Here is a 15,135-nt window from a genome sequence, read left to right as displayed (position 1 = left end):
GGCACTTGGCCGACGGGCAAGTGGCATAAAAACCCTAAGATACAGAAGTATTCCTAGTGGACGCGTCTTCGCTCGCAAGAGGTGGACTCACGGTCTCCGCGGTTGACCGTTAGACTAAGTCCACGGGACGAAATTTTACCCCCCCCCCCTCCCAAAGCGAAAATACTGGGTACGGCCCTGATCTAAACCATTAATGTGTGTTCTTTTTCAGCCTACCCTGGTTTACGTGTAATGAATTAGTTAATTTGGCTTCCAACAGTTCATATGAATTCCTATACATACATGGTAAGGCTTTACCGCTATTTTAGCAAATATTCTCTTATTTCTTTAAAATTCACATGTTTTTCGGGAGGGGGCTTTGACAAACTCCTCCAACAAGAAAAAAAATCCACGTGTGTGTGTGTCTAACGAAAAGGCTATAAACATCAATTTATTGGAATACTTCTTTTTAAGGTTTCAATTAGGATTTGAAGCTTACTCCATTGCTTTTGCTCCATTGGTTTGCTCTTTCTCTCAACTCTTCTTTTTAAAACAGTAAAAAACTTTAGCGTAAAGAGCGGGGCGTTGATGAAGAAGAGGCCTCTTTCATATACGAAGTAATTTCTGTTCGTTTTAAGTTTTAATGTCGCTCCTTACTTTCAGTTTATTTCTGAACGTTTTTGAATCAATGTATATTTTGATTTGACTCCGCAGAGGAAAAATTAAAACGAAATTTGCATATATTTTTTTTTTTGGCTAAATGGCTTTCTCATAATTTTGATCGAATGATTTTGAGAAAAAAGAACGGGGGAGGAAGCCTAGTTGCCCTCCGATTTTTTGGTTAATTAAAAAGGCAACTAGAACTTTTACATTTTTTACGAATCTTTTTATTTGTAAAAGATATACGTAACTTATAAATTAGCTTACGTAAAGAACTTTTGTATTCTCATGTTTTCATTACATATATGAGGGGGTTTGCCCCCTCGTCAGTACCTCGCTCTTTACACTAAAGCTTAAATTTTGTCCCAATTCATTAAGAATGACCCCTGAATCACAAAAGCCGTAGAATAAATAGTTGAAATTACAAAAAAATACTTTAGTGTAAAGAGAGGTATTAGGAGGAGGTGAGCCCCTCGTATGGGTAATAATTTCTGTTCGTTTTAAGTTTTATTGCTGCTCCTTACTTCCAGCTGAAAAAAACTTTTTCATATTTATTTTTTCATTTTTCTATTTTTTTAAATAATACTAGTAAATCCAGCGCTCCCTTCGTGGAAATTTTCTTCCCCCATGACAAATTCCTCGCTAGAAAGTTCCCCCAGCATATCCCCCTCTTCTCAACCCCTCCCCCAACCAAAAAATCCTCCTGAAAACGCCTGTACACTTGTAGCCCCTCCCACGGGGACTGTGGAGGAGTAAGTCGTCTCCAAGGACATATTTATAAGGTTTTTCGACTACGCTGAATAAAATGGCTATCTCAGAATTTTGATCAGGTGACTTTGGGAAAATAATCAGCGTGGGAGGGGGCCTAGGTGCCCTCCAATTTTTTTAGTCACTTAAAAAGGGCACTAGAACTTTTCATTTCCGTTAGAATGGGCCCTCTCGCAACATTCTAGGACAACTGGGTCGATACGATTACCCCTGGAGAAAAAAAAAAAAACACGCATCCGTGATCTGCCTTCTGGCAAAAAATACAAAATTCCACATTTTTGTAGATAGGAGCTTGAAACTTCTACAGTAGGGTTCTCTGATGCTCTGAATCTGATGGTGTGATTTTCATGAAAATTCTATGACTTTTAGGGGGTGATTCTCCCTATTTTCTAAAATAACGCAAATTCTCTCAGGCTCGTAACTTTTGATGGGTAGGACTAAACTTGATGAAACTTACATATTTAAAATCAGCATTAAAATGCGATTCTTTTGATTTAGCTATTGGTATCAAAATTCAATGTTTTAGAGTTTTGGTTACTATTGAGCCGGGTCGCTCCTTACTACAGGTCGTTACCACGAACTGTTTGATACAAGCTGCCCAAACTTTTCTCAATTTTGCTTACAGAATTCACGAAAAAGGTGGTCTCGGAGAGAATTTGATTTAATATGGTTAACTACTTTTGTTACAACAGTAAGGGCATCATGCAGACTTGCACTCATTTTCTTTGCAACTAAGTGTTGACGGTGTATCAGGCAGTGAACACAATATAAAGTGAACAGTAAATTATAGTAGAAATTAAATTTTCAAAAATAAAGAGTGTTCTGAGTTGGTTTTCTTCATGGACCCCCAAAATATCATTGTGGACTCCCAATTTGTTGTGTTTTGCCTGTGGACCCCCGGAAATGTTACATGGACCCCTAGGGGTCCATGTGGACCCCGGTTGAGAACCACTGTTTCAGACGGTTATGTACATTTAGTTGATTTATTTTAGACAAAAAAAGATGAGTAATGATTTCGCCACATAGGACCAGGTTCTTCCCGTTTGACAATGTTCCCTCAGTTCTCTTCTGGTCAACTTTGTTGACTGTATGAAAAGTTACACCAAAACATAATTTTTTATATTTTTAGCTGCAAAAATCAGTCTACAAATGGTAAACAAGAAGTTGGCAACTTGACGAACTTCTGAATGCCCTTTACTCACAACCTTCCGAACAGAAAGTCTGTCGTTGGAATATTCGATCTCTGAAATTTAAACATTATCTAAACCTAATTAGACAACAAATGTGTCTAGACCTAATTTAATTTAAAAAAAGGAAAAACGTTATTTTTCTTGAAATATAAAACCTTTACTGTTATTTTTGTATTTATTCAATACAAAAAGTCAGTTTTAAAACCCGTATCTTAACACGTCATTTGAATTCATGTTGAAGCATACGCTATTTCGAAAATTATTCTAATACTACACAACAAACAATTTTTCAGATGTGCCCGACTTGCGATATGAGGTTAAGTTTCCATGGATACCGACCAAATTTCCAAGCGAGACTTGCAAAGGAAAACCTAAATAATCCACAGGTGTTGATTTTAAATTTCATATATCATATTGAGAAACCTAACACGCTGCATATAGTTCTCACGGGAAGTTTGTTACTACGCTGAAACTATATCGTAAAAAAAATGCTTTGCGTGACAATAAAAACTGCAAATGTTGCAGAAAAAGTTAGACGGAAGAATTATCGCAAGATGTTTCCATTTCTTTTATTAGTAGGCTCAATGAGAGAATACCGAGGAAGTTTATTTTAATATAAAGTTGGCTCCATAAAAAAGATTAACAGCAATGAGTATTGCTGTTAATTGCGACGAAGACCCCCGTTAAAACTTAATACCTGGCACGTACGCAGGGGGGGCCTTCGGGCCCGCCCCCCCGAAATATTGTGAAATGTTTAATTTCCCCATGGTTTCTTGGGATTTCTGGCAAAAGTAGGACATTTATTAAGAATCTAGATACATGTGTGAAGTCTTTTTGGGGGGATTTTACAGCATGCAATTATCCGGTCAAGTCACTGCCCAATTATTTATTAACCCATTTTCTGTGTAACTTTTTACCCTCTTTGAAGCAATTAGCAATTGTACTGTTATTTTTTTGAAAAGAGAGTTTGCTTTCTACATCAAAATAGTATTATCCTTGATATTAGGGCGTTTATCCCCCCTTTTCCGGATAAAGTACAGCTTTTAATGGATCAATTTTGCATTAAAATCTACGTTTTCACAATAGAAGAACTACCCCCCACAGCACCCATATTGCAATGTTAACCCTAAAATTTCCCTTTCAGTGGGATATAATAGATTAATCACTGGTTCTTAATCGCCCTGAACATAATCTGAGCCTAAAGCGTACTTTTGAGGCTTCAGTCTTCTTCTCCCCCCCCCCCCATTCGCTACAATGCTACAGATTAAAGTTAATCTGTATTTTCCGATATACGTGCTTTTTGCATTACTAAATAAAAAAAAGTGCTACTTTATATCTGCTTTTTTGAAGGTTTTGGGCCCCCCGAAAAAAAAAAATTCTGCGTACGTGCCTGACAGAATATTACTTTTTTCCCACTAGATATGCAAATTTTTCACGTGGATCACCTAAAGGAGTCTAGTTGTGAATTTGAAATGGGCGAAACTTTAATGATTATAGGTGGTAGTTCGTAAAATAATACTTTATTAGAATCTCGTTTTTCTGTCTACGATGCTTGTTACTAAAGGGGTCATACTGCATGTCACAGGTGTGCAAATATATGCCTCCAAACCAACATTAAGTTTTGATTCCCTACCTCCGGTGTCCACAAAGTAACCGGATTCGTAGGTCCTTGTTTATTCCACAAACTTGAGTATTCCCCGCAAGCTTCGACATAATAACCTTAAGTCAAATAATTAGTTAAACTAAAATTGACAGGATGTCCAGCAGACCCGAGGCATAATTTTCTTCTACAAAATTTCGAGGCACACAAATATACAAAAAGCTGGGGAGGACCTTAACCCCACGAAAATTTAATTTGTTGTACTATTTTTAATACTTTTCATAAAATAAGCGTCGTTTGTCTTCAAATTCCCCCCCCCCTATAAGATAAGTTCGTTATTTGCTCGAGCCTGGTCACAGCGCTGTTGAATATAGATGCCAGATTGAAATAAAATTACATTCAAAGTTTTTTACGAAAATTACACTAAAAGAACACACTCCTCGTGGACCAAAAAAAGAGGGATTTAGAATGAAAGAGGGTTTCGAGATATAGAAGGAAGGTCGGAGGCGCGTGTTCTCATTCTCTTATCTACTGAAGATGGAAAGTTGCCAGCCACTCGTTTCCGTTTTGACACGATAGAATCTGCTTCTTAATCATAAAAGAAATCAAACTTTTTAAACGGAAAGTTGCATCAAAAATCAACTATAAAGTGCCAAGTCTATCAAAATAAAAACATTTCTTGTCCCACCCTCCTCAACCGATCTTAGGTTTACTAAAACCTAAAAATGATGATTTCAGGTTTTTCTTTTGATTGTTTCAAAGTTATGAAATTTTTAGGGCAGCATCACATTTTCGTCAGAGTTGCTACGTTAAATCAAGGAAATAAGCAACCAAAACCAAATAGAAAATTTTGAAAAAACTTGTCCAGGTGCTTAGCGACCCCACGACCCATGTATTTTAGCAACCCCACGCAAGAAGGGAAGTTACGTTAATCATAATGAAATATACCAAAATATGGTTAAAATACCAATAATACTTTAAAACAAAGTTATGGGCACTGAGACAAAGAATTATGGAAAGGCGGCCGCCCAGAACGCGTTATATTAAATACCTAACATAACCTAACCAAAATACAAACTCTATACATTAAAACTAAAATAGACCTCCAACGTGGTTTTTCCGCTGAGCCTAAGCTAATCGTCTTCAAATACAGAAAGCTAAACCGGTTTATAAATAAAAGTTTAAATAGGGATACAATCCTTTTAATAGACAGTAATAAATTTCACAAAAAAAATACTAGATATTTCGGTCACATACAGTAACCGTCATCAATAGTAATACTACTGATTACTACTTAGAGTAGGCCTATTACTACTGATGATGGTCACTGCAGATGACCGAAATACCTAGTATTTTTTGTGAAATTTATCAATGTCTATTAAAAGGATTGTATCCCTATTAGAACTTTTATTTATCGTCATGGAAAGGCGGTATGGTCTTCGAAATTATCTAAACCGGTTTTTGCCAGATCTAATAGATCAACTCAGATCAAAAACTTGAGTGGGGTCGCTATAATAGATAAGCACCTTTGTCCGTAAAAAATTAAGGATTAAAGAAAAAGCCACACCTTCTTAAGCTGTTTAGTCCCATGTCTTTACTCTTTTTTGGCTGAATATTCAGCCTACCCACTGCTTCCAAAAACTACGTAACTGCACATGGAGGCCTTTAACATTAAAATCGAACTCGTAATTTTTTCTACTTATTTGTTTTTATAAGTAGGCTACATGGTTGTATATGTTTCCACTTAAAAAATTCATACAATCAGATTTTACTTTAACCATCCTTGGTACTCTAATAATACATCACGTAATTTGTGTTTTTCAGTACACTAACTCCTGGTTTGCGAGTATTTCATTGATTACGACCTATTTTTGGGCAAAAAAAGGAGAATTGATTTTTACGTTGTGCAAGTCATCAAATACAAGATTTCAATCATTTTCGGTCACTTCTATGAAGCTGTGAAATTCAACAACACACTATAACTTCAATAATAACATGGTAAGCAGAATTGATAGCTCAAGAGATAGACACCGATTAAGTCAGCAAATAAGCACCCATGACTCAAAATGTACTTTGCACTTGCGCAAATATAATTCGCAGATTATTTGCTATCTGAATCAGGGAAAAATTATACGGTATCACCATCTTCGACATACCACAAACGATCAGTCTTTCATACCGTCATCCTGAAAATAATGTTTCTGAAGCACCAATCACGTCAGACAATAGTCGTAAAACATAAAATATCTAAACATGATGCTACAAAAAGGGTTTCTTAATAAGCGGTTTCATGGATCTACCGTATTACGGTACACTACAGTAATATACTATGGGTAATTAACTGACGGATTTTACTTGCTATAATCAGAAGTAAATTATTACATGAATAAAAATACTCGACAAAAAAGGATAGATTCCTCTTATTCATGACATGCCCTCCCCATTATGTCAGGATTACCAGGCTATAAAACAAAGTACTGCTAAAAAGCTATAGGAGTTAATATAAAAAGCCCAACACATAACTAGACTCAACGATGAGTATAAAATACTACTACCGACAGCTCATTGCGGTCACGAGCCACCTGAGGCCACACAACTGACAGCACCCCTCCTGCAAAACAACTTGTACAAAGTTTCACTCTTTCACCCCTCTCGTCAAATTCCTATTTCCTTTAAATCTCTATCATAGGCATTTTCACCTTACTCCATTCGAGGTCTTCTTGCTTTACGGCTAACCATAGATAAATTGCCAGAAAACCTGATTGTTGGCGAGCTATAATCTTTCATCCGTAGAATGTGGCCTAACCATTGTTACTTTCATCCATAATAGCCCTAGAAATCGGACGAGACCGCATTTTTGGTGAAGTTTTATTGTTTAATTAATTTAAAAAACTAAGTTTTTCTCAGAGAAGTAGCCTAAAGAGCGAAGTTGAAACTTAAAACGAACAAAAATTACGACTTCATATTCTATCTAATATATATCGATAAAACTAGTACAAGTAAACCAACTGGTGTATATCCCTATGTGTGTAGAATTATAGAAAGCTAGCGCTTTTCTGAAAACGCAAAATAATTAATTCACTATTTACGGCCATTCAAGCTATTCCCTGTAACAATCCTTGGACCTTTCGAACCGCCCGCGCCTCATAGCCATATCTCACGACCGTCATTTTCTTGCTCGACTGCATGTCATATTTGCATCAATATAACATTGAAGATTATTGTTAGCGATTAAAAACACGCTCAAATCTCAAAACAGACATGGACCTCGAGGTTTCTCATACACATTTAGTCTTGGGTCGCCGGTTTTGTTAAAATTTATGAAACCAAATATTGATGTTGCTGGGTCTTTTCGACGATTTTTTTTTTCTTTGACAAGTAACTAAACAAGTATCAGTGGGTGCTCATCCATCTAACTTAAAAGAGTTGACTGTTTATGCGTAAATAATTGCTGAAACCTCTATAGTTTCTTGGCAAATTAAGAAAAAAAAACTTATAAAAACCGGTGTAAATGACGAAATAATATTGAATTATCAAACTGACCAGTTTGAAATTTTCAAACTGGGCCCAAGAAAAAACTGAGCAATTATTACACACACGAGCAGATAATTCCGAGATGAAGAATAACTATAAGTTCAATCTAAACATGTGTTTGGTCCTTAGTGAGGATATATATATATATACATTGTCTCCGTCAAAATTTCCCTGTTTGGGAAAAGGGAAAGTGCAATAAAACACTGCGTTCACACTTCACACCAGCGACAGGACTGAAAGTACTAAGTCGTATATACCTACGACAAAACAGTTCAAGGCCTCTAAGTCCAGGTGCAAGAACATTCCAAAATGTTCAATCAGTCTTCTTCTATTCATAGATTAGACTTTTTCGTGTTCTTTGTCCATTTGGTATTGGATTTCATCAATTTGGCCACTGAGTCACTCATCCCCTCATAATTAGGAACTTTTAAAGACATCAGCTAGCATATTCACTACTCTTTCCAAAGGATGGGCTTTCTTTTCTAGGCAAGATTCTTTTGTCAGAAAGAGAATTCACAAGGATCTCTATTGATTTTTTAGGAGAATCCTCTATTGATCTAGGGCTCTCAACAGAAAAATAACTAATTTTTAAACAGATTCTGAGTTATGAAACGATTACTTTATTTTTACTTCTCTACTGAAATCTAACAAAACAAAAAGTAGACCTAAAATCCCTTAAAAGAAAGAAAAATCACATTTAGCTGAAAAAATTGTAAAGAATATATTTGTGTAAGCCTAAGAAAGCCATATTCAGGAATATGCTACGTAGCGGAGAAGTTCAGAGGGAACGACGTTCGATATTTTCAATGGGTCCCAATTCACATCTACCTAACGTTAAGTGTCAGTGAAGAGCCACCTCCTTCTTTAAAAATACCCCCAAAAGCCACCTCTCCCTAATAGAGAAATATTGGTCTAAAACATAGAGAAATATTTGTCTAAAATTGCACTTTTTCAATCTCGGCCCTCCCCTTCCAACATTAATGCTCTAACCCCTAAGATTCGGTCCTGTACGCACCTATGTATAAAGGAATTTTAATTGATGTTTAATTGATTAACTTTTTTAATTGATTAATTGATAATAAATATAATTGTCAAGTATTCGTTTATTCTTTATCTCCAGAAAGCTCTGTAAAGCTCCCAGGATTAATCTCCTGCTCCATCTGGATAAGCCATATCTACTATAGATTCCAAAAAATTTCAGAAAAAAAAAATCAAATTTCCGATCAAATGATATTGCTCATGACTTTCTTGTTTCATAACATGTTTTTCTATAAAATAAAGCCTCAAATTTATAAAATTCTACATCCGTTCTGCAAAAAATTGTAGCAATAAAATTGTGACCATCTAGTTATCACCCAATGCAGCACGAAATATGCCACTTCATGACGGATTTTGAAGCGACGATTATTTATTACGCATTGTAAAGTGGCTGATATTTTTTTTCTCGCGAGGGGGGGGGGCAGATTTAGATACTACAGTTTGGAGAATTTTTTTCCTTGATTGATTCTTAAGCATTTTGACGTTGGGAAATTTTAAGCGGTTAATATATAACTAATTCTAAATTAAGAAAATACATAATAGGATTTCATTTCTTTTTAAATCGCTTAAGTTAGGGTTTGAACGCTCGAGTACAAATTAAATTGGGTACAAACAGAAACTCCAAACATGAAATTCATTTTTAAGCAATTGCAGCTAGAAAAAGAGAATTGTCCACGGACCCATGCACAAAGGCAGTGAGATTACGAGTTTGGACCCATACTTTCCCCTCATCAGTCTTGAGATGCTTACCATTTTTTACAAGTTTCCACAGAGATTTTTCGGAGAGGGAATCGAGGTCAAAGAGTCCCCACTTCAGAATTGACCATACAAAGCAAAGATAGGTTTCCGTCCATACCTCTCATGTTTTTAATCGATAAACTGTGTTCTTTTTTTAAGCTGGCTTTCTCATTATTAGATCAGAATATGCACTTTTAGAACGTCAGGTAGAATAAAAGAGGACCACTAGAAAAACGAAGACATCTCTAAAGTATTTTCCTCGGCCATTGCTATTTTTTCGGATTCTTTTTAGTAATAAGTCATGTGTTTAAATAGAGCCGAAGTTTTCACTAGAAAGAAGAGACCATTATTCGGAGGAACAAAGAGATCTTAGAAATGGACCGGAAGTTTCGTAGATCTGAAAAGACCATCAAGGTCCTTCCAGACAGCTGGACGCCAAGAATGTCACAGCAAACAACTCTCAAGAGAATTCTTTCGTCGGATTTGATTCTGTGTTCAATCCCATTCCAAGTAAAAATATATTAACTATCTTGATTTCCTTAAGTTGATCAAACTCCTTTGGAGAGACCATTAAGCAGGGTTGTCACAAAATAAACATTTAAATAAAAGTATCTAACGAAAAAATACTCATCTAGTTCCTTTTTCTTCAAATAAGTACAAAAAAACAATTTTTTTAACGGAAAGTAAGGAGCGGCATTAAAACTTAAAACGAAGAGAAATTACTTCGTATATGAAAGGGGCTGCTTCCTCATCAACGCCCCGCTCTTTACGCTAAAGTTTGACTTTTTCTCTTAACTCTACCTTTTTGAACAGTAAAAAATTGATTAGACTCGATCTATCTTTAAATGCCAATTTTTTAACAAAGCGATTGTCAAGAAAGAATAAAATGATCAGATAACTTACAGCAGTAAGAAATAAAAAAAAGGGAAGAAATGCTTCCTCAGCAGAAACTCTGCATGGCTGTCCAGTATCAATGAAAACTACCCCAAACTAACGCAATACCCACAAAATAGCAAAGAGTGGGCCATAACTCTGACTAATATAAAGCACAAATACCGAAAATCCAAAAACTACCTTAAAAATTAGTTAATGTTGGAGTAACAATCAAGTTGACATAGGGCTTGAAAAATTCTGTTGCCATTATACGTGCTGCCGTAGGACCGGATCTTAAAAATTCGATCGGATGCCTTCGGGGAAAAGAGGGTTGGGGGGGCTAGTTGCTTTACGGTCCATTTTTACTCTTAAAAAGGGAACTAGAATTTTAAATTTTCATTGGAACGAGCTCCCTCCGAATTTTATTCGACCACCCCTACCATGAAATCTTTATAGATCCCCGGGGCATACCTTACAACGCTTGCCCCCGGGTACTGGGAGGTTGTGTAAACCCTGGAGATCTTCGATCTATTTTGAACCAAATACCTTTCTCAAAAATCCGATTGGATGCATTTAAGGAAAATAAGGCGTGGAAGGGGGGGGGTAATTGCCATCCCAATCACTTCGACTCTTAAAAAGGGAACTAGAACTTCCAGTTTATAATCATTTGAGCACCCTCTGAAGTTTATACGGCCATCTCTTTTATAAAAACCTAATATGCCCAAGGGATAGCATACAGCCCTTCCCCCAGGCTCTATGGGGGTTGTGTTGACCCCAAACTTTTTATTATCTGATACTTTGACTATTTTTATAACAAAATGGCTATCTCAAAATTTCCATCGGATACATTTATGGAAAAAGGACATGGGGTGGCTAGTTGCCCTCTGATCGCTTTTATCCAATAAAGGGCACTAGAACTTCTAATTTTCAGTCGAATGAGCCCCCTGCGAAGTTTATACGACTACCCCTTCCATACGAAGTGCCTCTGGAGAAAAAAATAATACATTGAAGATATTACCTTTACCGTAGGCAACGCTAGGTTTTCTCTGATTGGGTATCAGATGACACGCGCCACGCGAGAAGGAAATGTCACTTATAGAGCAATTTGTACCATTCATGAGACGGAAAGTTGCAGCGTAACAGAAATATACCACACGTGACGCCCTTAATATGCACAGGCTTAAGACGTTCACAGATAGCGGGTGGGGCATTGGGACCCGAGTCCCCTCCCAATCCCAAATTTCTCACAATTGATGGTAACTCTATTCAATTAAAAATGTTTTTATTATTGTCCCTGCTGAAAAAAGGACTGGTTATGTGTCTGACACAGGAGGGCGGAATACAGTCCCCCTCCATTGGCACAAGAGCACTTATAGACATAAATGGTGACTAAGAAAATGGTCTATGAAGCTAGTCTCCAGGCTTCAGATTTGTAACCAACAGGTAAAAATTAACTCAAATTTGTACTTTGATGTAAATTGAAACTATTCTAGAAAGTTTACTCGTTTTGCAGAATATGACACCACTTGCCAGGACCCTACCTAATATAGGAGGCTACCCACCAACGACCAATTCTTCCGTAAAAGTTAAAATTTTTGACAGATCAAATACTTGAACAGAAAGTGAAATTTCAAATACATGAACTCCGTAATAGCTTGAAAGTACAACCAGCTAATCAAATTTAACAGCCCAATAATTACGATACCCATATAACCCTTTTTGTTTCTATTAACTATCAATCTAAATTTTTAATGACAATTAAGAATGAAGGTATTAGCAAAAAATAAGAGCTTGACGTGTTTTTGTTTCAGCTAGACCTCAAGAAAAAAAAAGTGTACATGCACGAAAACACCCATAAGTAAAAATAAAAAACTGGGTGCTGTCAGTAAACATGGTGAGAAGCATTACAAAGGCGTGGACATTAATTAATAAATTCATTTTCAATTAACATAAATAAAAACAACGATCCGTTGTCTCATAATTTGTAGGTACTAAATACTTTTTCAAAACAATTTTCACACTTGATTTCAACCGAACACTACTTAACAAAAAAGCTAATGAGACTTGAAGTTTCATTACTATATGTTTCGTGTGAGCTTTCCAGTAAAGGTTTTTGATTTATTCACAAACACATTTTTATTAGTAAACTACTAAATCACTTTTTTTAGTCGATGATTTTTTAAGCTTCTGGCAAGTCGCAAGTGATTAAATATAGATGAAATATAAAAAAACACTTACTCTACAACCCCCCTCCTACCCCTACTTTGGTATTCCCCATGGTGCCCTATTTGTTCCACTTATTTTTCTGGTATGGTTAATAGCCTTAGATATAATTTCAACCGTCAGATGAAATTTGTAGATGATTCATCTATTCTAGAAATTTAATGTAACAGAATCAAAGCGACCCCTTAAAATTCTCAAAGCTTTGACTGAGGAAGCTAGTACTGTTAGATAAAAGTAAACCCCACCAATATAAGCATCCTTAGCATTATTTTTTCTTATCTTCATTCGCCTAAATTTATGCAAGTGCACTGGAGATGACCGCGACTAGTATAGAAGTCTTGGGCGTCACTACATCTAATGACATCATTTGGAATCTGCATATTTTTAATATCCATAAAAAAAAACCAGATGCTTTAAAATAATCCAACTGTACTTTCTCCAATCTTCTCAGTTACTACAAACATTCTTTAAAATAAAATAGAAAAGTGGGGGTATTAAAATTGGGGTATGAAAAGTAGGGGGTATAACAATTGAATAGACATTGTACAAGGATTATTTCACTCATTCATTTTCAGACTCCTCAATTTATCTGCAGTACGAGAGGACCGAGCTTCATAAGGCGAGGAAAGACAGTTGTTTCAACCTCGTTCGAAAATAACTTTAATTTCATTGTATTTTATTCACTGTAGAAAGTAAAATCATTAGGATATTTGACGTCCGAGTATTTGTATCATCATTCATATGAAAAATGTTTTTTCTTTCAAAATTAAGGCCCTAAACGAATTTTCCCAAACAATTATCAATTATGATAATTATCTTATTATCTTATTAACAATTATCTTATTATGAACAATCTTATTAAACGAACAATGCCCACAAAGCGAAGGTATACATTAGGGTGCCCAAGTATACAAATTATTATTGGAATTGCTCCGCCGCACAACGTAGCGCATTTCGAAGCACTGCAGAATCAGAGACTCACTTCACAGCTATCAAAAGGGAATGTCTTTCTCTGAAAACTCGAATCAACTGATTTGTCAACAAACAAATTGCGGTTCGAAAGTCCTCCTACTTACGCTCAAGGCTTCAAATCTTCAGGGGCTCTCTAATTTTATTCAGGACACGATTTATGAAAAACATTCAGATGGCTTGGAGGGACACAACGAATTTTCCCAAAGCTGTGACCTATCTAGTTTTTTTGTACCAGAAAATAATAGTAGAATATGCAAATTTTCAGAAAAAAAATATAGTACCCTTTTCAAGAATTTTTTTTGAGATATAAAATTTCTGTGTATTTAATATATTAAGATAGCAGGGGGAAAATCCTTTGTATTTTTTTTTTGTTTTTGCATTTGGAGATAAGTTTTTTAAAGTGTTTTTTAATATCAGAATTGTACCTGTCTTTGAGGAATCTTTTAGGATAGGAAAGGGAATCTTTTTATATTTCATTCTGACAATTCCTACTTTATGCCAATAAATCTCGCTCATATAACTTCAATCCCGAGACCATGCTAACCTCTACTCCGAACAACCACTAGCCATAGCATATCTTAGATACGATCATGTCATACCTTTAAGAAGCATATCTTAGAACTCCTTCACCTGGCCACCTTAGGACTATCCCCTTCCCCCTCGGGTAACGTCGGATAAACGAACAACTTTGGAAAGAGCAGAATATATACGAAAGAAAACTTCTGGCGCTTTAAGAAACCTTCTGGTCAGCCTCTCCTCTGAAAATTAGGGCAGGATAACCTATGGTTAAAATTATTTGAAATCTAATTAAGCATCAGGAATAGGGTGGGATGTGATGTATCCTGATATTGAGTATCGGAAGGCATCTTTAGAAATTGAAAACTAATAAACCAGTCAGTACGCACTCTTTAACCTGGCTTTTTTTAGTAGAAGCTCAAGAAAATAAAAGTGATGATAATTGTAAATTAGATCCCCGTAACAACCTTCCGAAAATCCTCCCGGGTAGAATTTTTAATGGTTACGATAACTGTGCGAAAATACGGCCAACTTGAATTTCAAAAATCTGGCCGCATCACAAAATACGTGGCTGACTCACATTTTTGGGAGTCAGAACTCTCTCTAAGAAAGATCCACCCATAGATTTTTGGCTACGGCTGGGATGGTGTCGAGACTATGCCCAGGATTCGATTTGATGCTCTTAGCCAACACTATTCGATATCAATTTAGTAGATAGAGCATTCATGAGCCAGTGCAATGTCTGTGAGCTACCTTCTTTTCAGCGCAAGTTTCAAAAACACAAAAGGGTAGATGTTAGATACAGTCTTAGTGATGAAGGTTTTCCAAGTACCACGGACATGTCGCAAGTACCCATTGGTTATTACCAGGAAGTGGTCTGTGAAATAAGAAGGCATTCAAAAAGTAGGTATAACGAGGAAAATGAGGAATATTGTTATTTAAATGCTGACAAAATAAAACTCCTGGAAGTACTTTCTCCTCCTCCAGGAAAGGTCCTGGTGACGCTCTTGTAAGTCTACTAGATGTGCAAAATCAATTCGTTAT

At 36.1% G+C, this 15,135-nt stretch overlaps 1 protein-coding gene across 2 annotated transcripts in view; it reads right to left on the bottom strand.

The window, feature by feature from the left end:
• Positions 1-15,135, bottom strand: part of LOC136035036 (leucine-rich repeats and immunoglobulin-like domains protein 3) — a 141,755-nt gene that overhangs the window by 87,937 nt on the left and 38,683 nt on the right. The window lies entirely within an intron of this gene.

The sequence above is a fragment of the Artemia franciscana genome, chromosome 13 (genome assembly GCF_032884065.1).
Source record: "Artemia franciscana chromosome 13, ASM3288406v1, whole genome shotgun sequence".
Classification (NCBI taxonomy): Eukaryota; Metazoa; Arthropoda; class Branchiopoda; order Anostraca; family Artemiidae; genus Artemia; species Artemia franciscana.
This window is presented reverse-complemented; position numbering and strand designations above follow the sequence as displayed.